This window comes from Crocodylus siamensis, chromosome 2 (assembly GCF_052110815.1).
Source record: "Crocodylus siamensis isolate JL-2025a chromosome 2, ASM5211081v1, whole genome shotgun sequence".
NCBI lineage: Eukaryota > Metazoa > Chordata > Crocodylia > Crocodylidae > Crocodylus > Crocodylus siamensis.
The window spans coordinates 27302026-27326583 of NC_143396.1; positions in this window are offsets into that span (position 1 = coordinate 27302026).

Below are 24558 nucleotides of genomic sequence, written 5' to 3' on the forward strand. Positions count from 1 at the left end.
TGAGAGGGTCAGAAAGAGTAACAACACAAACATGATCAAGTAATAGCAAATGATAAAATGAAGCAAGCTCCTTTAGAAATTTATCTTTTTACTGGATAGACCACTGGAAACCAGGAATCTAGAGGTCTGACTGATTGTAATGACTCAGAATAATACCATGATAAATCACCATTTAGAGATTGCTTGACCATGGAATGAGAATCAGGCCAAGAAGAAAGAAAAGATGATCACCACAAAGGAAACATTAAGAACAAACTAGAAAGAATATGGACAAGACTGTGATATGAATAAATAAAATGAATTTAATTTCAACTGTAGCCAGATACCTGAAATTGTTAGCATGTCTGATTTCTGTTATACGGTAAATTAATTACATTCAAAACATTTTCCATAATTAATTTTAAAGGTAGAAAGAACGGTATTATTGCTGCTCTCAGCCAGAAAATGATCATGGTCTTACAGGTTATTTCTATAGGAGTCATTGATGATAGAGTCAAATGTCTTCCATGTGATTCCATTTATTTACATGAAAGCTCGACATTCTACTTTCTTGAGCACAAGAGGAAACAAACAACCACAGACAGTTTCCATTCTCACAGCTTCAAGCCTCTGTCAGCCAAAATCCCTACTGAGCAGCCCATTCTATAGATTTCTCCTGGGGCCACATGAACTGGCGTTCTTTCTTCTCAGTTTGTGAGCAAGCTCTGTCTCTGCTTCTCCACATGAATTGTCTCTCCTGTGTGCCTGTACATTCAGGTCTCTCTTTATGCAAGGGTTGCATTCCAAAATAGTTGGCATAAAGTGAATTTGCATAAAGAAAATCCATTATTACATGTAATTACTAGGACTGTGTGAAGCTTCAGTCCGTGATTCAACTTGGAATAGATTCAGCCCAATCAGTGGCCAAATCTCTGAATCCGAATCGAATCAGAAGACCCTTTAATCTCTCCGAATCAAATCTAACCCTCCGAATTGATTCGGAAAGATTCGGACATAGACACAGCTTTAAATGTTTTTTCTACATACCTCTAGGTACCAGGTGGCTCATTGACTTTGCGATGGTGGGGCGGACACAGCATCCCACAGGAGCTTGGGGGGCTCCCCAGCACGCTCAGTAGCATACCTGGAAGTGGACCAGAAGCACTTCCGGATCTGCTGGGGAGCATCCTGGCAGGGCCCCCCATACCCAAGCTCAGTGACTGGTGCCTCCTGGGTCTCGGGGCACCTGGAGTCCCCCTGTTGCTGATTGCCAAGGTTGGGGGGGGGGCCCCAGTGCACTCCCCATCCTGTGTACTTCCAGTCCACTTCCGGGTTTGCCACCAAGCCTGTGCAAGGTCCCACCATGCTCCTGTGGGACACTCCACCTGCCCCAGCATTGCAGCATTCATGAGCCACACCTGGTACTTGGAGGTATGTAGAAAAAGCATTTAAAGCTCTGTCTGGCCAAATTGCTGATTGTCTGAATCAGCATTGAATCTTCAAATTCGGATTCAGCCAAATCAAATCAGGGACAGTAATCCAAATCAATGAATCAAATCACTGTTTCCGATTCAGGCCAAATCCAATCCAAATCAAATATGGCCTATTTCGCACACCCCTAGTAATCAATAGGAATACATATCAGCCTCCTTTTTCGCTTCATGGCTGGCTCAGGAGTGGGGTTAGGAGATGTACTAGAAGGTCACTTAGACAACATTTCACTAAATTCAATAATAAAGCAAATAGATGTACCACAATATGAGTGCAAGTAGTGTAGCACTCCATGGAACAATGGACAATACAAGACTGAGGCAAGTGTGTGTTGGCATGAGATACCACTTCACTCACCCTCCCACAATGTTTCACTCACATCACTGCATAGCTGCATTGCATGCTTCTTCACATAAGATTGAAATTTCTTGCACAAAGCGAGTTTCTGGTATAAATAAGGTCATTACATATAAGCGAATTCACATGAAACAAATTTGCATAAAGAGAGACCCAAGTGTACAAGTGTCTGTATACAGCACAGCTGTAACTGGACACCTGAGTGCCCTGTGCAGCAGTGGCACATGGGGCAGCATCAGTAGCTGAGCTGGTGGTGATGGTGGCAGCAGCCAAGCTAACAGCACACGTGATGTTATTTTTGTGTGCTCTCCCCAAAGTCAGTGCCCAGGGCTGGTGCTCTAGTTGCCCCCTTCCTTATGCTTTTGGCACATCCAAAATAATATTTAGAAATGGTCCTCTGCTACTTTTGTTATGGGTAGAGACATCTGCCTTGTGTTTTAAGTTTGGAAGTTTTAGTAATTTCAACTTTTTACTTCCTTAAAGGACCTTGATGCTCTCCCAAAACTATCTCAACTAAAGGGTGGCATTAAACCCAGCAGTTGCAACAAGCTTCAAAGAAACCCACTACAACATTGCTTATATTAAGCTGAGATTTCCTGTAAAAAATACTAGGTCAAAATACTCTATGTTCCTTGATAAGATTTAAAGACCTTATGGAAGAATACAACTTGTTGCATCAAAACCTTGTAAGCCTGCAGAGAAAAGGAAATGGTTTATTTGAAAATATAATAGATTTTTTGTTGACCATTGGGAATGCAGCATTTTGAATTAAGAACACAACTCTAAATTAGAGCCATATAACCAGGTTTTTGGTTTTTTGCTTTTGTATATTCCATTTAGCAGTACATATAATAAGTTATTTTTAAAATTTCTGTGAGAACCTCTTACCGTGCTCTGCTTGAAAAGTTACTATAACCAGCCGTAGTATCTGCATGTAACTTGGACTCGTATTCAATGAAGAGTGTTATTTGGGACCAAGTTATGATCTCTTCATAGTGTGGTGTAATAAGCAAAAGACTTATCAGATACCTTATTAAAAACTGCAAATAATATAATGTAAACACTGTTAAACTGTATATGAAAGGTTTTAGTTTCACCACCATGTCAGCTCACTATGCTGCAGAACACATTTGTACATGCACTCAAAAATTCATGCAGACACAAGTGACTTCAATGGAACTACTTGTGTAAGAACTCACCAGCATGATTAGGAGTTGTACAAATGCGACCTCAAATGTATACATGCAAGTTAATATGTTCTCATCAAAATAAAAGTTAATTTTTATTCAGCCTCATTAAAATAGCATCAAAGTAGATTTTTCACGATTATAAACCTCAGACTTTCAATACTAATAGTCATAAATATGCTTTAAATAAAGTAATTATTTGGTCAGAACAATTGTCATTCCTCTTATACTATATAACTTTTATATAATGTTTTTCATTCATAGATCACAAATCACTTTGTAAAGGAAATCAGTATCATTATCCCCAATTAATTAGCTGGTTTCATTTACTTACGCTGTGTTGTCTTGATTTGCAAAATATATACAAAACTCTTTATGTTCCCCTTTTTAGATCTAATGTGAAATGGCAGCTATATTCACTCTAGCATGAGAGGGTGCTTTCTGCCTTTCACATCCTCCAGCCCCTACGCATACAGACCCCTCTATTTTTTCTGACTGAGTGGTTTTGCAGAGCAGAGATCAAAAGGGAATTTATCAGTATCTGTCTCCCTTCAGACCATTGAAGCCAGACTTCTGACAACTGCGTAGCTGAAAAAGGCACCAAGAACAGGGGGGGAAAAAGAGAGAAAGAAAAGCCCCATGACTACATTGTAATTGTCAGATTATGGAGGAGGAAATTGCTGTGTGAGCACCCACAGCTGCTTTGAAGGTGGGGTGGCAGAGCCTGGGGACTGTGGCCTCTGTTGATTGTTGGTTTGTCCAGCCCAAAAGGCTTCAAGGGTCACAGGTTCCTGAAGACCCTTGAGCTTATAGCTCTGAAGTTGAAACAGCATCCTCTTACGTTATAGAAACTTGTGGTTAAAGGTGAACTGAAATGCTTTAAACATACAACAAGAAGATCCCAGATCACTAACAGAACACATATGTAGATTAGAAGTTACAAATACAGCACTGCTTTAAATGCAGCTTAAAATCAGTCATTTAAAATTAGTTCATCCTTCATGAAGCTACCCAGGCTGAAACAAGAGAGTTCGGAGTGTTGTTAGTGACTGGGTCCTTCTGTAAAAAATGATATTGTAACGGTTAGGCGATAAGGACCACAATCAATCACTAGCATCCAAACCCGTTAGAGATTGCTCTGTAAAATTTGGTTCCGGATCTAAACTTTACAGATTTCAAGAGATTTTTACTTGAAATTGTGAGCAGTTCCTTCCCTGACTACTCAGCCAAACTCTTAGGTCATGATATTAGGCAGCACAGACCCCATTTAGCTAGACCAAAGCCAGAGAGCCAGTTATAAGGGCCTTGTCTGTATCAAATGTGTTTTGTATTTCCTCGACAGCCTACAGTATATGCTATATTGCAGTCTTTCGCTTCTGAAAGCAGTTGTTGCTTATTCAAGCTTATGCCTTTCTGAATGAGTTATTCTTTGCCCAGCTCTTTGCCTGAAAACCCTGAAAAAGATAACACTCCTGCATGATCACAGTAGTGATAGGATTATTTGTTGCACGGGAAACACAAATCCCTGAGCTCAGAACTTGAAAAATAGAAACTAGTGTTGAATGTATCCTCCATGTTGTGAATTCAATCAAGTTCAGGTACAGAATTAAATGGGAACGTGCTTATCCAAACTTCAACCCAAGCAAACTATCCAGAACAATTAGATCTGTAATACTGGGACTTGAGCCAGTTCCCTTTAAAAGCAATGAACAGGCTCCCACTGATTGTTGCAGGAAGGACTAAGGCTAGGGGCTGGGATTCTCAAGAAAGCCTGCTTTCTTGCAAGATTTATGGTTGTTTTTGCATTTGGTTGAGAACATGCTAGACAGAACACTCATGCTTTGGGCAGTTGTACATTTAGTCTCAGCTACAGTGAAAGGGGACAGAAGCAAAAGTAACTGCAAAATATATAACACCAGTAGAAATAATGGCTGTTTAACTTAAGAAAAGATTTGATTTAATTTGCCTTTGTGGCAAAGGTTTAGACCAGTTTCAATTTTACTTGAATTGGTAAACCACCCATTAGTTAGAAGCTCACCATTTCTTTATGAATAGGTAATTATTTAAAACTTTTTGTCTAAATATTTATTTTATTTATGAGATGAGATCGCAAAGGACTTTTTAAAAATCATTTACATCTACCTTTAACTAAAATATCTGCAGTACACACCGCACATTCTCCATCCGTGGCAAAGGAACTCTTTAGAGGTTCCATATGGGAACTGGCACCAAACAAAAGGAAGCTGGCCAAAGAGGTTAATTAACAGGGACACGTCCCCTCCAACATTTCACACCATGTTATTACTATCCAGATATTCAACAGGATGTGGTTACATTTCTTCTCCATGGCATTTCAGAAATGCGTTTGAGACTGCCCTGTGGAGCCTTTTTCAGATTTAAAATCTGTCATTCCTAATACTTCCGTGTGACAGTGTAAATGAGAAAAGGATATTTGGTTATAGAGAGGTTTTCAACATAACACTCATTTACTTAAGGAAAGCGAGGAAGGGGATGTTGTTCCCTCTATTGCTAATGACTAGATTTTGTTTAAAAATAAAAATAAAAATAAAAGAAGGGCTCCCCCCAGGTTATTTTCAAAGCAAACAAAAATAACCAAAATTAAATTTAATTTCTAATAGACAATTTTATTCTAGTTTGATTTTAATCAGTTTTTGAAAAAACAAAAAAACTGCCTTGAAATTAAATAATTTCCTTTGTGTTCTTAGAATTTTCCCAGAAAAATAGAGTTTCCATCAAATTGTTTTCCTGAAAGAACTAAACTTGTGTTTTGATTAAGATTTTTGCCAGGAAAAACATTGTGGTAAAAAATTTTCAACCAACTCCACTAATGCTATCTTGGGTTTTCCAGACTATGGGCTAAATCCTTGTTGTCTTTGGTTTCCTTTCCAAATTGGCATCATTGTTAGAATACAGGGGAAGAAAGAGCACAAGGAAGCTTTGTGTCCCATACGCAATAGCTGGGCATAGACCCAATTCAATTTAGTGGTTTCTAGGACTCAAGTAACCCCAAAGGCAACAGGGAGGGGCAGTGAGGGAGGTGGGGCTGGGGTGTCCCACTATGGTGGTGCAATGATACACCGTTTCTATTGCAGACATTAAGCCTTACAGCAATGATTGCTGTGTTAATGGTGTGACCACAATGGCCCCATGAACAACCCCTCTGTGTAAATTACTTCTTCCAGGAGCATGAGTCACTCTCACAGAACAGGGTAAATGAGGCCAGACCAGCGTCCTTACATACTAAAATATACATTCCTGGCTGTTAGTTTCTACCATGAAAAGCTGCTTCTTGAGCTTCTGCAGAGAGCCTGTGATGTGGTCCTTCTGAAGGGAACTAGGCTTAAAGTGTTTCCTTATGCAAACAGACACAAATGCCAGCCAAAATTTGGCCTAAAGTGTTCTTTTAAAATCTAATTTTTCTTTCAGTGCCTCCGCTTTTAGTAAAATGCCAATTGAAAACAGAGTAGTTAACAGCATGTGTTTTAATAACCACTTTCAGGTTTGCTTCATAAACTGGTTCACAGACATTCGCAATGTTTCCTAGATTCACCAAAGTGGATGGACATTTCAAACACAAAACATTTTTTATTATGAGAACAAATCATGACAACGTTTCCAATCATATTGTCATTTCAAAATCCCTCTTCATAAAATGGAGCTTGGGGCCAACTAGAAGAGTCCTTGTAAGAGTGAAAATACGGTCTGAGAAGAAATGTTCTTCTACATTTGTAGTAAGATATTATTCCTGAAAGTGACAGCGAACTCTGAATTTCACTGGGTTTAGTGGGCAGTTATAATCATTTCCTGACATCTGTGCTTATTCCCCATTCAGCCAAAAGTTCCCCTAAAGAACTTCATATTGTAAGTTCTTAAGACAAGATTTAGGCTTAACATTTCACAGAAAAAGGCTCCTCAAGCCAGTCTAAGGGATGGCACATAGATGCACTACACCAGGAATAATCCAGAGATGAAATAGTGACTTGATTTATATTTCTTTGGGCATGTCTACATCTGCATTTATGAGCGCCTAAACTTAATACACATTTGCCTAATGCACATTAAAGCATGCACGTGTCTACACATAAAGTTAGTCCCAAGTCAGTCGACATACACAGTATTAATGTGTCTTAGCACATCTATACGTGCATTAAGGTGCGAACAGCCTAAAATCACCCTTTTAAGGTGCATTAAGGGCGCACACATGTAGACTCACACTCTTAATGTGCCTTAAAAATGGCTAATGTGCCTTAAATAGATACATGTAGATGCACTCTTTTACTGGTTACTCTCTTGTTCTAGCACATAAAAAATCTGTAACTGTCCCATATTAGTAGAAAACTGCTTACTCTCGTTGGTTATTAGTTTACTGAGGTACAATGTAGATAGTTTGTGAGAGGACAAAGCATAAATGACAAGAACCATGTGAACTACAGGTATGTAATACGTCTTTTGTTTCACTGTATCTCTTCATGAATGAACAAGCAAAAAATTCCAGTCAGCTTGAGGGATGGGAGCAGAAAATCTTTACTGAAAGACTCAATATGGTAGACTTCGTGTCATTATTAACATCATAGCAAAATTACATGGTACTGTGTCAGAACTTTACTTAGGAACCCTTCACAAAATTATGGGAATAAAAATAAGAGCAGTTCCTTCTCAAGAGAGCTAAAGATCTGGGACTTCGTTAGCAGAAGACAAAAATGAAGATAGATCCAATAAAGTCTATATTTGACTACATAAATAGCCCTATACTCTGGGTATCCATCCCTGGATCACAGAGTACATAGGTTCAGATTTAGAACGGTTTATGTGGTGAAAAGCAGAATTCAAACCCAAACTTTCCCAGGTTTGCCCATTTCTCATGATACTTGCTACTACAAGTTACAATGCAACTTCAAGCTACATATAAATCATTTTGATGCATGTTCTGTTCGCTACTGATCAAAACTACACTGCTTATAGAAAACCATGTAATTTCTACTGATTCTGCCTCAGGCTTTTTAAATGTCTGTACCTAGTGCCATTGAAGAGAATAATCCTGAAATGGTGAAGAGATGGCAAGGATGACCTAATAAATCTTTTCCATTGCTAAACTCAGTAGCTAAGTACAGACATTCAAAAAGCTTGAGCCTGAATTGATTCAATCTTTTCAGGTTAGTCTAACCTGCATAGATTGAACCAACAGTTACAAAAGAAAAGACTTCTACACCGGGCATAGACATTACACTTTTACCAGTACAAGTGACCGGAAACAAGTCTATACCCATAAGAGAACAGAAGTTTGGCGCACATAGACTGCTTTAAAAATGGAGGAATCCCACTCCCTACCATCAGAGTGGTCAGCCTTTCCAGCTTCTGGCCTGGAGGAGGGAGTGTCTGGGCAACAAGCTTTGACTTTGTACTTAAGCTGCTGTACCCTTGGCTTACGCTGCTACTGGTACTCTGTCAGATTCTCTGGATACCCAACCTGGCTTGTCCACAAACCCTGAGTGTGGCCAGACCCCTCTGGCTCCCTGACCCAACTGGTTTGATCCCCTGGATACCAGACCTGGCTAGCCTCCTGACAGACTCATGCTCTGACAGACTCTCTAGATGTCTGACTCAGTTCCCAAAATTGATCTCTTGGCTTTTCTGTACTCAGATTCTGTACATTCCCTTGGATCTTGATGCTTCTTCTGATCCTGGGTGACCCCCAGACCTGCCCCCTGCCCAATGGCCCATTCAGGTGGTCCGCAGAAAAGTTGTGGAACAATCGAGAATATCTGTACTTGTAAGGTAAGACTACTGATATTAAATTATGAGTTGTGTGCTTTGACTTGTAGGACAAAAAAAGTGTAAGTTGTCCACTGAGATCCTCAGCAATTTTCAAGTGTTCCACAAAAAAAAAGTTTGAGAACCACTGGCTTAGTTTCGCTTTTTGTGGAATAACAAGGGCCAGATTTTCAAGAGTCTAATATATGCTTCAAAATCTTATCATAAGCATCACAATAAGAACTTGTGTGTGCATGGGTAGATGTAGGATTTTGTAGGGGTAGTATATGGATGATGTGGTGCTTTATCGCTTATAAAGCAATGCTTTATCAAATGAAAAAGAAATAAAGTTTTACTAATAAGCTAATGCCCTTTGGCTATATAACTCAGAGCAAAACAAATATGAATGGGATTTACATTAAATTGTAATACCATATATTATGTTAAAAAACACAACAAGGCAGGCAAAAATAATCAAAAGGTGTTGTTTCATTAGTCCTGCAGTCGGTAGAATTAAACAGACATCTCTTTTTCAGATTAATACAACCACAATCTAGCCTTCTTGAGCATCTTGACAGTGCACTCAGTGTTTCACTGGGTGTGTCTATACGTGTATTTACGTGTGCCTAAACTTAATGTGCCTTTGCTTAAGATGATTTAGGCGTGCATCTACAAATGGACATGCTAATGCACATTATGATGCATTAAATTTAGGTGAAAATAGCTATGTCACATTAGTGCACGTGCATATGCACTAATGCCCATTAAAGTGGTGGCTATCCATTGACGCACACCATGTTAATGCGCATTAGCACATCTACACATTTGCTAATGTGACTTAGCTATTTGCGCATACATTTGATGTCTGCTTTATGCAGGTACCAAATTTAGGCTCAAATAGCCTAAAATTGCCATTTTAAATGTACATTAAGGGCACACACATGTAGATACGCATCCTTAATGCACCTGAAATTGGACTAATGCGCATTAAATGCACGTGTGTAGACTCACCCACTGACAGTTATTTCCACACCTCAGTTAATGTGTTTAGCTAGAGTTACAAGCAATCTGAAGAGCTGTGAAATAGGAGCTGCAGTACCAGGAGCAGCAAATAGGCAGGTGAATTGAAGAAGAAAGGCTATCTTGATTAAGGAAACGTCAAAACTATTAAAAAAGAAGACAGAGTCATTAACACCTGTGGAAAAGTTCAGAAGGAATCAGATAGATTATAATGAGCTATGAAGTCAATTTACTCCACCACTCCTGCCTGAATAGGAATTCTGCTGCCACTTCTAGGCAGTTGGTTTTAAACTATGGGTGGACCAGGAATCAAATGGGAATGCAACTGTGCCACTGTACCTCCCCTCCCACCCCATGGATCCACCTCTAGCTATGTGCCAAACACTTTTTAAAAACTAGGCCTTTTTTAAATGCCTAAGCAGTACTAAACTTTGTTGGAAATCTGGCTACATCGTATTTCAGAAATACAGGGGACAGGAAAACTTAAGAGACTAGCATTAGTGGCTCTTACAGTTTAAAATCCTGCCCACTTAGTCGGGATAAAGTACAGATAGTCTGTCCTCACAAACTCGGCTCTGTATTATTTTACCTAAAGAGACTGCCTGCAGACATTTAAAAAAAAAAAAAAAAAAAGCAGCCCTTTACTTTAAACTCAGTGTGCCCCCACACTGATCCCATCACATGTCTAGGAGAGTCAGCATCTTAGTTGGACCCAGCTCTGCAGTATCTGTATAGATCAAGCGCTTTAGCAGGGCTTTTTGGCACTTTTATGTAATAACAGATTGAATCAGCTTGAGCTAAAAGTGCCCAAAAGCCACAATGAAGCAGCCGATCTACACAGATGCTGCAGAGCCACGTCAAAGTAACGCACTTCTTCCAGTATTTTTTTTTAATGTCTGTAAGCAGCCAGAAATATCTGCTAGCTCTGGATACTATTAAAGATTTTTTTTTTCTTTTTGGGTAGAATACTACTAGCAGGCAACTACCTCTAAGATAACTAGGACATTAAGCAGAAGGGTGTGTACAGCAACCTATATACTGCACCTCCAAAACTGTTTTCAGCTTTTCTCTCTGGCCTCTATGCTGCCTAGATGTGCCCTCCTCATGTTGTTTTTGCACCTTCACTCTTCCATGGAGGTGCCCTCCTCCATGTTTTGCTTCAGCCTTGAAAATACTGTGCAGCTAACTTATGCCTAATTCCAGTCAGGATCCAGAAGCTAGATGCTCTTTAAGCTACCTTCCCTGATAGGCTTGATAATCTTTTCATGTTCTGAGAACTACTGTATATCTACAACCTTGAGTGCAGTATAAAATGAAGTGGCAGCCACTGCTTTCTTTTATACGATACCTTTGTGGTTAGTACACTCAGCCAAGTTATTGTTGGTGTCACTGGGCATATCCCTAGGTAACTCAGAGGGATGGAAGACCACGAGTGTCGATGAAGCCCCTCTGCTCTAGGCCCAGGCGAGCCAGGCCCCCCCCCCCCCGAACCTTTGTAACCCTTTCTTTGAACTTTTGTAACCTCCTGTAATACTGGAAAACAGGATGAGCAGCAAGCAAGCTGAAACTCCCTAAAAACTGTTATCTGTGGAATGCAAGGGCACCGCTCAGAGAGAGAGAGAAGGGAGGAGGGAAAGGTGGGGGGGGGCAGCTAGTGGCCAGGATATAAATATACACTGTTGCAGGGCTAGGGGCGCGGGATTTGAGATCATACAGTCTCCCTGCACCTTTTACTTGAGCTCAAATAAACTCTGTCTACTTCTCCCCCCAGTGCATTTATTGGCACGACGCACACCGGGCAACGAACCCAATTGTTGCCTCCCTTGGGCACTTTGTGCCAGCAACAGTTTTTGGCGCCCAACGTGGGGCTCGAAGCTAACATTTCGCCTTGCCCGGATCCCTCCTGGGGTCAAGAACTTGCAGCAACGACCGACGCCCAGCGCGCACCGGTGGTTTCATCGGGGGCCTTGGCAGAGACATGGTTTGATCGACCCCAGAGGACACAACTGTGCAACGTGCTCAAATAGTGGAGAAATGATCATGGGCAACGGTGTGGAACCAGTCCCTCGGACAAGGTAGGATAAGCTCAGCAGTCTGAGCGTTGCCCATTAAGACCTGGGGACGCCCAGTGTCTCCCTGTTAGGGCCTGGGGATACCCAGTGTCTCCCTGGAGTATGGGGCAGGGACAGAGTACGGTTGGCAGGGCACGGTGTACACCCTTAGAATGCATTCTGACTAACTGGAAACTGTTTAAGTCAGATCTAATGAATAAAAATAATCTTAAAAGGTTCTGTACAGTGGAATGGCCTCAATATCAACTGGAGGATCAGGAAAGGTGGCCTCCGGAAGGGTCAGTTAACTATAATACAATCCTCCAATTACTCCTGTTTTGTCAGCAGACAGATAAGTGAAATGAACATTTGTATGCGCAATTGTTTATGGCTTTACGAAATAAGACAGATATTTTGCAGAAGTGTAATTTGACTCCGACAGGATCAGTAGTTGTCAGTGTTGAGTCTCAGCATTCCCCCCCAACCACTGTAATGCCAGAGTCGGTGTCCCCTTCAGCTTTAACACCTCCACCATATAAAGATCAGATGTCCCCGGTTCCAGAGATTCCTCCCTCAGTGGTATTTTATCCTTTACTTACTGAAACTGTAATAGCCTGGCCTGGGGCAGATGGGCGTGCAGCCCAGACCATGCAAGTATACACCCATGTACCTCTTAATCCAGTGGACCTGGCGGCTTTTAAGGCACAGGCTGGAGAATTTTCAACTAACCCGAGTAAGTTTATCTCTGTCTTTGAGGGATGTTTAGCTAGTCACAAGCCTGATTGGGATGATTGTAATATCCTTATGCGAACCTTATTATCTGAAGTAGAGCGGAATCAAGTTATTTCCAAAGCAAGGGAGGAAGCACAGCGGAGGCATGAAAGGGATCCCGCCAATGTTCCTGGTCTGGCAGATGTGGTTCCCCTAGCAGACCCTAGATGGGACCCTAACAATCCTGTGGATCATACCCGTCTTACCTCTTACAAAGAACTGCTTATGCATGGGCTCAGGCACTCGGCTGTCCAACATAAGAATTGGGCAAAGCCATACGAAATAGTACAGGAGCCGAAGGAAAGTCCAGTTGCGTTCCTACAGCGCATCCGGGATGCCATTTGGCAAAATACCAATGCAGACCCTGATGACCAGGCAACGGAGGCGATTATAAAGGGTATTTTTTCCAGCTGCGCAGCCCCTGATATAAAGCAAAAATTACCAAAAAAAGGAAGACTTAATGGGTATGTCTGTAGCACAAAACCTGGAGACTGCAAACTGGGCGTATACCCTCAGAAAGGAAGAAAAGGAAAAGAGACAAGTTAGAATGCTAGTAGCAGCAGTACAGGCTGGAGTCAGAGAAAGGCCACAAGAAGGTGGGAGAGGCAAAGGTATAAGCCTCCTGAACTTTATTGGACTTGGAGGATATCGGGTGGCTCGAAATAAAGCTCAAATTGCTCTCCCCGAAGTACGATACCTGGGATTTCACAGAAGACAGGGGGAGCACCAGCTTTCAAGTGAACGAAAGGAGGCTATATGTCAGGTTCCCACCCCAAGCAACCGTAAGTGGCTCAGGGCGTTTCTCGGCATGGCAGGTTTTTGCAGAATATGGATCCCTGAATTTGGACTATGGGCAAAACCACTATATGACTGTGTAAAAGTAGCAGACCATGACCCCTTTTATTGGACTCCAGAAGCCGACAAGGCATTTAAAATACTAAAAAGGAAACTAATGGAAGCCCCCGCCCTGGGGTTACCGGTCCTTTCTAAACCTTTCCAATTGTATGTGCATGAACGAAAAGGGATGGCTCTGGGAGTACTTACTCAATTGTTGGGGGCATGGAAATGTCCCATTGCTTATTTCTCCAAACAGCTTGATCCAGTTGCCAAGGGATGGCCAGCGTGTTTATGAGCAGTTGCGGCAACTGCCCTAGTACTTGAGGAAGCTGAAAAGTTAACGCTGGGAGGAGTTGTGCAGGTGTATACCCCTCATATGGTCCAGGCTCTGCTAGATGCGAAGGGGGGTCTCTGGCTCACCCAGGCTCAGGTGGCTCGGTACCAAGCTAAGCTGTTGGAGAACCCTGAAGTGACTCTGCAAACCTGCCCCTCCCTCAACCTGGCTACTCTCTTACCTGAAACGGAAGAACAAGAGCATGATTGTTTAGACATCATAGACACACAGTACTCCAGCCGTCCAGACCTACAGGATCAGCCACTTCTGAATGCTGATTGTGAGTGGTACACTGATGTCAGTAGCATTGTTGTAGAAGGGCAAAGGAGGGCAGGTTATGCTGTTGTGACCCTCTATGATGTTGTTGAGGCCAAGGGTTTGCCTGCTGGAACATCTGCTCAACTTGCTGAAGCGGTAGCCCTGACCCGGGCGCTAGAACTGTCAAAAGGGAAACAGGTCAACATCTATACCAACTCTAGGTATGCTTTTGGAGTACTGCATGCCCATGTTGGCCTATGGAAACAAAGGGGACTGCTGACAGCCCAAGGCTCCCCAGTGAAGCATGGACCCCAAAGTCTCCAACTCCTGGAAGCTGTTCAACTTCCCTCGGCAGTGGCAGTAATGCACTGTAAGGCGCATCAGAAAGAGGATCAAGATGTAGCCAGGGGTAACGCCCGGGAGGACAGAGAAGCTAAAAATGCTGCCACCCTGAGGACGCCGAGACCTGCTGACACCCATATGCATGCCCTCATTCCATCAGTGGGGGAGCTCCCGGATCCCCAGTACTCGTATGAAGAAAAAGAACCAGCCAATAAGCTTGGTCTCCAAGAAAAGGAGGGATGGCTCTGCTCCACTGACGGGAAGATCCTCCTACCAAAGAGCCTGACCCGGCCGGTGCTGCAACGGCTACATCGAACTACTCACACCAGAAGAGAAGCTCTCACTCAGTTAATGAACAAATACTTTCTAACCTCTGGACTTCGACCTCTGGCCTCACAGATACAGGCCAGCTGTTCTATTTGTCAAAAGAATAACCCTCGACCCAGTCTCTCAGTACCTCCAGCCACTTTGGAACCTACCCCAGACCCAGGACTAGTTTGGCAAATAGACTTTACTGAGTTCCCCCGAACTCAAGGATTCAAGTATCTCCTCGTTATAGTAGATCGATTCAGCGGATGGCCTGAGGCCTTTCCGTGTCGCAATTGTACAGCCAAAACTGTAGCTCTAAAATTCATCCGGGAGATTATTCCCCACTTCGGACTTCCCCAGTGGATGGAATCTGACAATGAAATACATTTCACTTCAAAGATCATCCAAAACATTTCAGATGCCTTACAGATCCCCTGGAAACTCCATACTCCATGGCGACCACAGGCTAGTGGTGTAGTAGAACGTACAAATCAGACCCTCAAGCATCATCTATCAAAGATCTGCCAGGAGGCCTCTTTGCGATGGCCCGATGCTTTGCCCCTTGCTCTGCTTCGCATCCGTGCCCTCCCCAAGGGAAGATTAGGGCTTAGCCCCTTTGAGATTATGTTTGGAAGGGCATGGCCTATGAATGGGACGCCGGTTCTAGCAGGGGAGTGGGAAATAGGATGTAATATTTTGTTACGGTATATGTGCTCTCTGTTTGCTGTTCTTTCTTCTCTCCATAGGTACGCTAAAGACTTGCAGCCTCTTCCGCTGGATGCTCCAATCCACTCATTACAGCCGGGGGATTCCATGCTCGTTTATACCTGGAAGGATGAGCCCCTCCAAGAGAAGTGGAAAGGACCTCACACTGTCCTACTATTTTCCCACACAGTGGCAAAGGTCAACGGACACAAGAACTGGATTCATCACTCTCATCTGAAACTGGTGCCTACTCCACCCGCGGAACAGTGGACCGTCCAGCCCACTGATGACCTTGGACTAAAGTTGCTGTTTAAAAGGGGAAAAGTTTAGAATTAACAGTATGAATTCTAGTTTAAGTTTCAAAACTACTGTAACATTTTTCTTTTTTACCGTAGGCTTTCTTTTCCTGTTACCTTTTACTACATTCTCCTTACATGCAGGGTGGGGAGGGGACCCAGCAGACCTCATTACAAACACCTACGAAGCACTGAAGGTTACTTTTGCCCATGAGTTTAACCTATCTAACTGTTGGATATGTTCCCAAATCCCTTATGCTGCAGGACTCCCATGGCGAGCCATTCCTAGTAACTGGTCAGATATCTGTCAGGAAGAAATAGCTATTAATACTATGAAATATCATGACTCTATCTTTAACCCCTCAGCATACCCCTCCATACTTGGAATCGCTCCTGGGTGGCCACATTTAGCCAACAACTGTACCAAAGAGGCTCCCTTCAGTCTCTCTAGTTCCTCATGGGAGCCAGAGTGGAATGACTCCTATATCCCCCAGCCTATCTGCTTACGTTCAGTTCCCCCTGAGCTGCTTTGTTATGCTCAAAATGAAACCACGAACCATACCTGGTTTGCCAGCAATAGTTCATGCCAATATTATCTCTCTCCTAATCAAAACATATCCATGCCTTTGTATAATAGCTCTGGTCATGACACCGGTGAAGGCTTGTTTTTCTTTACTCCAGATCTATCCAGTCGAATGTGAGAGGGGCTTAATGGAATGGCGGGAAATGGGGAAACTTTTTGGATTTGCGGTACCTCGGCCTACGAATGGCTACCTGATGGCTGGTATGGAAGTTGCTACATAGGGTTTCTTGCCCCTCCCCTTCGAGTTCTAACCCACCTCCCACCTGGCTGCCCAAGACGACAAAGATCCCTCTATGCAACTCCGCCACCTATTAGTGAGGGAGACAGATTTGGCATGATCCTTCTCCCGTCGTATGGAGTGGGCCGGTTAGCCAAGCTGTCAACTTTCTGCGTTTCTTACAAAATTTGCCAATGACACTCTGGCTATTGAAAAGAGCCTTAACTCCAAGATTTATCAACTTCATTTATTATCTCTTCAAAACCATCAGGCTCTAGATTATGTCTTACCCGCCCGCCCCCGAGATGCTATGTGCTCTAATTGGGAACGAATGTTGTACTTATATCCCAGAAAATTCCCAAGATATTAACAAACACATTTTGTCAGCCGAACAGGCTTTTGAGCAGTGGAAAAGTCAGGAACGTGAACCCACTGTTCTTGATTCTCTCTGGAGCTGGTTGCCCAACCTCAGAGGCCTAGGAACAGGCATCCTTCACCTCCTGGTCACCGGTGTTGTGTTGTGTTTAATTACCCTCCTCTTATTTGCATGCTGTAATGCCCTCCTACGCAAAGTCTGTGTATCCCCCTCCCCGAGCGCTTCTCTATACCCCTGCATTGAAGATCCCAGTTCCCAAACACTTAATCGCCTTTTATCTTCTTAATATGAGAAAACTCAGCCAAAACTTTGTTGAGTATTCTCAAAGCAGGGAGTTGTTGGTGTCACTGGGCATAACCCTAGGTAACTCAGAGGGATGGAAGACCACGAGTGTCGATGAAGCCCCTCTGCTCTAGGCCCAGGCGAGCCAAGGCCCCCCCCCGAACCTTTGTAACCCTTTCTTTGAACTTTTGTAACCTCCTGTAATACTGGAAAACAGGATGAGTAGCAAGCAAGCTGAAACTCCCTAAAAACTGTTATCTGTGGAATGCAAGGGCACCGCTCAGAGAGAGAGAGAAGGGAGGAGGGAAAGGTGGGGGGGGCAGCTGGTGGCCAGGATATAAATATACACTGTTGCAGGGCTAGGGGCATGGGATTTGAGATCATACAGTCTCCCTGCACCTTTTACTTGAGCTCAAATAAACTCTGTCTACTTCTCCCCTCAGTGTGTTTATTGGCGCGACACACACCGGGCAACGAACTCAATTGTTGCCTCCCTCGGGCACCTTGTGCCGGCAACATTATGGAAACTATGGGTGCTTTTATACATGACAAAAAATGCCCTTTTTTGCGGTTTAATTGCATTACAATTTACATGTGTGGTATTTGTGTGTAATGGCTATTTTCAGACACCAGGTGTAGTTGCCCACCTGACATGATTCAGTCTTTTGCTCAGGAGCAGATTATGAGTGCCCCTGCTTAATGCAAGGAAAATCACCTGGCCACTTTATGCAGGTGGCTAGGAACAGTTTCATTTCCCACTAAAAGCCAAATAGCTAACACTCGGTCCGAGCACTGGAGGAAGCAGACAGCTTGCTGCCTGCACAGACACCCCTCCAGCCCAGCACTGCTCTGCCCAGGGTGCCCATCTGGACCTTGCTGCCCCTGGCTTCCCAGGGCAGAGTCCCAGAGCCAGTAGCACAGTCAGCCCATAACCCACCCCTGCTTCATGCAAGGAATATAAAACCACCTGGCTGCTTTATTCAGGCAGTTGGAAGTGGTTTAATTTCCTGCTAAAAAGCAAATTGCAGGCACCTGCTCCCAGGACTTCAAGCAGCAGGAAGCCCCAGGATGTGCCCACTACCTGCACAGATACTCCCACCCAGCCAGCATGGCCCTGATCAGGGTACCTGCCTGGGTGTTACTGCCCCTGGCTCTCCAGGGTGGGACTCTGATTGCCAGGGGCATTGTGGGACGATAATCTGCCTCCACTTCATGCAAGAATATAAGCACCTGGATGCTTTGCACAGGTAGTTGGGAGCAATTTCATTTCCCACTGAAAAGCAAATTGCAGCAGGGAGCTAAGCTCTGCAAAGAAACGTTTTGCAACTGTTGCATTTTATGCTGGAGCCACGGAGCAGAGGTCTTCTCTGAGTCACAGTCTGAATGGCTTAGCGCCACTGGGCAGGGATTCTTGGGAGCCACGGTGAGGAAAAGAACTTTTGCCAAACTCAGTGACTTAGACATTGTGACCCATTGACCCAGACACTGCTCCCAGCATCTCCTGCCTGAACGACCGACCAACCCCTCAGCCCCCCAACCCTCCGGGACACCACCTGCCCCTTCCCTGGCATTGGGCCAGGCACAAGCCTCAGGTCTGGCATGTATCTGAAGCCTGAGTCACCAAGGCAAACCATGAAAAGTGTCTTCCTGGTAAAATTAAAGCTCAGGTGGAGGTGGAGGTTGGGGTAGGTGGGGGAGCTTGCACACCAGAAAAATTGAGCAAGACTCTGGTCAGGGATGTCCAGGTGTAGGGGAAATTGGCTCAGCTAGTGTGTAGCACTCATGCACCGAAGGGTGTGCTCATACGCCGAAGAGCACTGATCTCGTCCCTTTTGCTGGGCTCGTTCCTAGCCGCAATCAATTAGGCAGAGAACGAGGGAGTGTCAGGAAGATGATTTATTTCTCTGCAGAGAGGTTACTCAGTGCCCAGAAGACAAAGAGCTCCCCCAAACTGAGTTCGGTAGCACCTTTTATACCAACAGGTCATAAACATGCAAATATAGGCATACATAGGCATATATGCGTGCGCATCTTTGGAAATTTACACTTGCCTTGGGTTTTTCCACTTGAGGTCACAAGGTCACTACAAAACAAGCTCTAACTGGTTCAAACTGGTGGTGACCAGCTTTGTGAATCTGCTAGCTGGCCATCTTGCAGACACGTTCTCATGCACATGGCTCCTCTACAAACCCTCATAACAAGTTTTCTCTTACACCAGGAGATTCCCCCGGTGATAGAGAGGCATAGTGTCATGTGGCCCAGAAAGGATTTGCAGCTGTAATCACAACCAAAGAGCCAGTTCCTTATTTGAGATATTTTACTTAGCACAGACTAATTTCCCCCACAACACCATTTAATTTTTCATAGATTTTTCATAGACATCAGGGCTGGAAGGGACCTCGGGAGATCATCGAGTCCAGCCCCCTGCCCAAAGGGTAGGATCCCAGCAAGATAAGCATCCAATTTACTCCTGAAGGTGTTCAATGTAGGTGCTTGACCCACCTCCGATGGCAGACTGTTCCAGACCTTAGGGCTCGGACAGTAAAGAAATTCTTCCTTATGTCCAGCCTGAAACGGTCTTGCAGGAGTTTGTGACCGTTCGACCTCGTCATCCCTTGGGGCACTCTGGTCAACAAACATTCCCCCAGATCCTGGTGGTCACCCCTGATAAACTTATAGGTGGCCATCAAATCACCCCTGAGCCTACGCTTCTCCAGGCTAAAGAGTCCCATGTCTCTCAGCCTATCATCGTAAGATCTGTTTTCCTGACCTCTGATCATGCGCGTGGCTCTCCTCTGGACTCTCTCAAGCTTCTCCACATCCTTTTTGAATTGTGGAGCCCAAAACTGGACGCAGTACTCCAGCTGCGGCCTCACCAAGGCCGAATACAAGGGGAGAATGACGTCCCGGGATTTGCTCGAGAAGCATCTATGGATGCAAGCCAGCATTTTGGTCGCTTTACTCGCCGCAGCATTGCATTGCAGGCTCATGTTCATCCTGTGGTCAATGATGACCCCCAAGTCTCTTTCTTCTGTAGTGCTATCCAACGTAGCAGTGCCGAGCCTAGAAGGATGCTGCAAGTTTTTCCTCCCAAGGTGGAGAACCTTGCATTTTTCGGTGTTAAACACCATCAGGTCCTCATCCACCCATTTGCTGAGCTTGTCCAGGTCCGCCTGGATCACCCGCCTATTTTCTGGTGTGGATGCTTTGACCCAAAGTTTGGTGTCATCGGCGAACTCGGCCAGTCCACTCCTGACTCCATTGTCCACATCATTAATGAAGATGTTGAACAGTATGGGTCCCAGGACAGAGCCTTGAGGGACCCCACTGGTCACAGAGCACCACGATGAGTGACTGCCATCAATTACAACCCTCTGGGTCTGACCACGGAGCCAATTTCCCAGCCAGCGGATCATGGTGGAGCCAAGGCCACAACTGGCCAGTTTGGCCAAGAGGTGATCATGGGATACCAGATCAAAAACTTTTTTGAAGTCAAGATATATGACATCAATCTCTTCTCCCTCGTCCAGGTGATAGGTCACCTGGTCATAGAAGGAAATGAGATTGGTCAAACAAGACCTACCCGCAACAAACTCATGCTGGCTATCCCTTAGGATGTTAGCCTGGGCCAGTCCCTCAAGGATGGCCTCCTTAATAAACTTTTCTAAGATCTTCCCCAGGATAGAAGTCAGGCTAATGGGCCTGTAGTTAGCCGGATCCACTCTCCTCCCTTTCTGGAAGATCGGCACCACATTGGCTTTCTTCCAGTCTTCAGGCAGTACACCAGAGTGCCAGGAATGTTCAAAGATCCGTGCCAGGGGCTGGGCTATGACGCTCACCAGCTCCTTGAGTACCCTGGGGTTCAGATTGTCAGGGCCAGCTGACTTGAAGGTATCCAGCTTCCCAAGGTGTTCCTTCACGAGGTCATCATTTATGGAGGGTAGGGGTTCCCCATCACCCGGATCTCCCTGTCCCATAGCAGGCATGGGTGTCCCATGGGACTGATGAAAGACTAACGCAAAGTACCTATTTAATAGGTTGGCTTTTTCCTGGGCGTCAGTTGTCAGTTGCTCCATCTGGTTTAGCAGGGGTCCAACGTTGCCCTTGCTTTTCCTCTGGCTCCCCACATATCTGAAAAAGGACTTTTTGTTGTTCTTGATGCTTGAAGCTAGTTGGAGTTCAGTTGCCTTGGCTGTCCTGATTTGCTCCCTGCAGAACCAGACCAGTGCAGAATAATCCTCCTTGGAGGTGAATCCCATCCTCCATCTTTTGTAGGCTTTCCTTTTTAGCCGCAGGAGGTCAGCTAGGTCCCTGGAGAGCCAGGGGGGCTGCTGTGCCTTCTTGCTGCCTTTCCTCCATGTTGGAATAGATTTAGCTTGTGAATTGAGGATCACTTCCTTGAGAAGCAACCACTCTTCTTGAACTCCCATCTCCCTGGGGTCACGGTCCCTGAGGGCCTGACCGACAAGCCTCTTGAGCTTGTCAAAGTTGGCTTTTCTGAAGTCAAGGACTTCTGTGTTGCTGACTGACTTGCCAGCTTTACAGCGAGTTTTTAATTGCTCACCAGTTTTACATAAAAACAGGCAAGCAACTTTCTGTGTGCCCATTTCAGTGTTAAGTGTTAACTGACCTGCTTTATGAAAAGTGGGTCAGTTGTGTCAGTATTCATTCCCTCACTGGCTATAGAAAAACTGTGAGCAGGAACTGGTGTCTTCACACATGGGTCACTGGTGGGTAGCATTCTGTTGCGCAGTGCCCTGAAAGGGACCCTGTGGGTGCCCATCATGAGCCTAGATGTCAGTACATGGCTCATTGATTAGGTACACTTGGCTGATATTTCTAGTACCAAATCTTGCAAAAAACATTCCAGAACATTTGCCAGCATGACATCAGCATGTCTGGTGTCCATACTTTGTGTACCAAAAATAGGGTTCGATGTGGGGGAAGTGTTTATCTCAAGACTTATAAATTGAGGGCACAGCTCCCCTGGTACTCCTTATTGATCTGAGATGTCTGAGGCTGGGGAGAGAAGAGACCAGACCAGGGCCCATAGAACCACTTAGTCCTACACAGAAACCAAGAGCCTGGTGCAAGTGCTGGGGGAAGCTTTTAGTATTGTGCCAGTTTATCAACAGCCTGCGAAAGAATGGGCACATTTACCTTGATGTGTCCAGGAGACTTGCCTAGGGGCACAAGATGGTGGCCTCGTGCTGGGTCACTGCCAAGATTCTGCAGGCAGCTTTCTGCCATGATGTTACAAGAGCACAGCAGAAGGGCACCCCAGTGTGTGACATATTGTATTACAAGTGCCTCCATCCACTAATGGAGGTACTCAGCTGGTCTGAACAGACACAGACAGAGATCTCCATGGCATCCTCTGCTGCAGAGACCTCACCGACCATGCCTGAGACTTGAGCTGACTCAAGCGACAAAGATAGCAGCAGGGTACCAGTCATGGCTGCTATCCTGTGGATTCTTCAGAGGAGGAAAGACCTGTAACCTTGACCTCCACACATGGTATGTGAAGTCCTCTAGGGACCCTTTAAGTCACCTGTCACGTAAACTGACACTGGTGGGTGATTAGGCTGGGCTATTAGGTAAAGGGGGTGGGGGAGAATTGGGTTGGCATAAGGCACATTTTTAAAGACCCCGTGAGTTAGTTGGTAATGCAGGGAGATGCAGGGCAATGCACAGCAGATGCCATGATGGACAATGGTTTGTAGCCACCCAGGGCCTGCAACCACCCATGGTCAAGCAACTCCTTCTCAGTCATTTTTGCTCGAACACTACTTACCCTCTCGCAAGATTCACTGAGCGCGGAGGTCTCAAAGAAGACTCTAGTTCCAGCATTTCTTTATTTTTATCTCCTTTTGGTACACCACCACTGAGCAGATGCAGGCCAGATAGGCATGCTGTCAATGATGCCCAGAGAGAAAGGATCATCAATGCCATCAATACCTGTGCCGTATGGCTCATACCTGTCTGTCCTCTGCTGCGGAGACCTTGCCTACCATGGCTGAGACTCGAGCTGACTCAAGCGACAAAGCAGCAGGGTACCAGTCATGGCACCTGTGGATTCCTCAGAGGAGGTCAGACAGGTACCAGCATCTGCATTTTGGAGGTATTCCCACACAAGTAGGAGAGAATAGGAGTCAAGCTTGGAAACCAGGAGGTATTCCCGTACAAGGGGGGAAGAACAGGAGTCAAGTTCAGAAATTTAGAATTCTTATTGCTTAGCTGTTTTAAAAGTTTTTGATCTTTACTTATTGCTTGTTGTTACAGAAGTTGTTGATTATTGCTTATTGCTTGTTATAAAATTTGTTGATTATTTCTCATTGCCTATTGTTACCTGGTAATGCTGTATTGGGGTGAATTACTAAATTATGGAAATCATGCTTAATATAACAATTGCATTTAATTATGTAAATAAAGGTTTCTATGTGCTTGACTTCTTGTTCCATGTGTACAGGGCAAGGGAATTGATGCACATGCATTTGTTTTAGTGTGGGCATTTAGCAGATCCTCAAGCCAGGCTGCCTGGCTTTGTTCTCCTCACTGCCAAATCAACAGCAGTTGACAAAGGGACCCATAGAGTGGCTGGTAATCCTGGTAAAACAGGGCCAGGGGGTGCTGTAGACAGGGATTGGCAGAGAGACCGCCTTGACAGGTGCCCAACACCCAGTTATGCCTAACAACTCTAGCCTTCCTGGAGCTGGGGACTCCTGGGACTGTGTGGCCACCATTTGCTTTGAACAGCAAATGAAACCACTCAAGCAGTTATTAATTCCTACCAAAAACTAGGGGCAGATTATAGGCCGATGGTACTGCTGGGCAGCCAGGGGAAACATGGCCCAGGCACACACCCCAGCCGCAGGCATATGGGGTGGAGGTGGAGGGGTGGAGGTGGTAGCTTGGTGTGGCTCTTAGGACCTGGCAGGTGCCCTTTCCTGTGACCGGCAAATAAAGGTGCACTTAGGGGCCAATGGTAGGAATCCAAGTGGTTATCAATTCTGACCAAGAACTAGGGGTGGATTATGGGCTGATGGTGCCATCTGTAATCAGGGTCCCCCTTGGGGAGCCAGAGGCAGCATGGCATAGGCAGGAATCCTGGATGCAGCCATCTATGGCATCTACAGGGGTCCCTGCAGGTGGCAGCAGCTTTCTAAGGATGTCTGCTGCCAGGAGGCACCATGAGCAGCCCTGCTCCTGCGCCCTGCCATTTGTAGTCAAACACCCCCCTACCCTCAGTCCATAAGACAGCCATCTTTCATTACTGCAATGTGCCTGAAGCAAGCCAGGATATGTTTGGCTTATCCCCCACAACCCCAAAACCTGGTATGTACAGTCCTCCCCATGACATCAGGCAGACATGAATGAAAATTCCTTTTCAT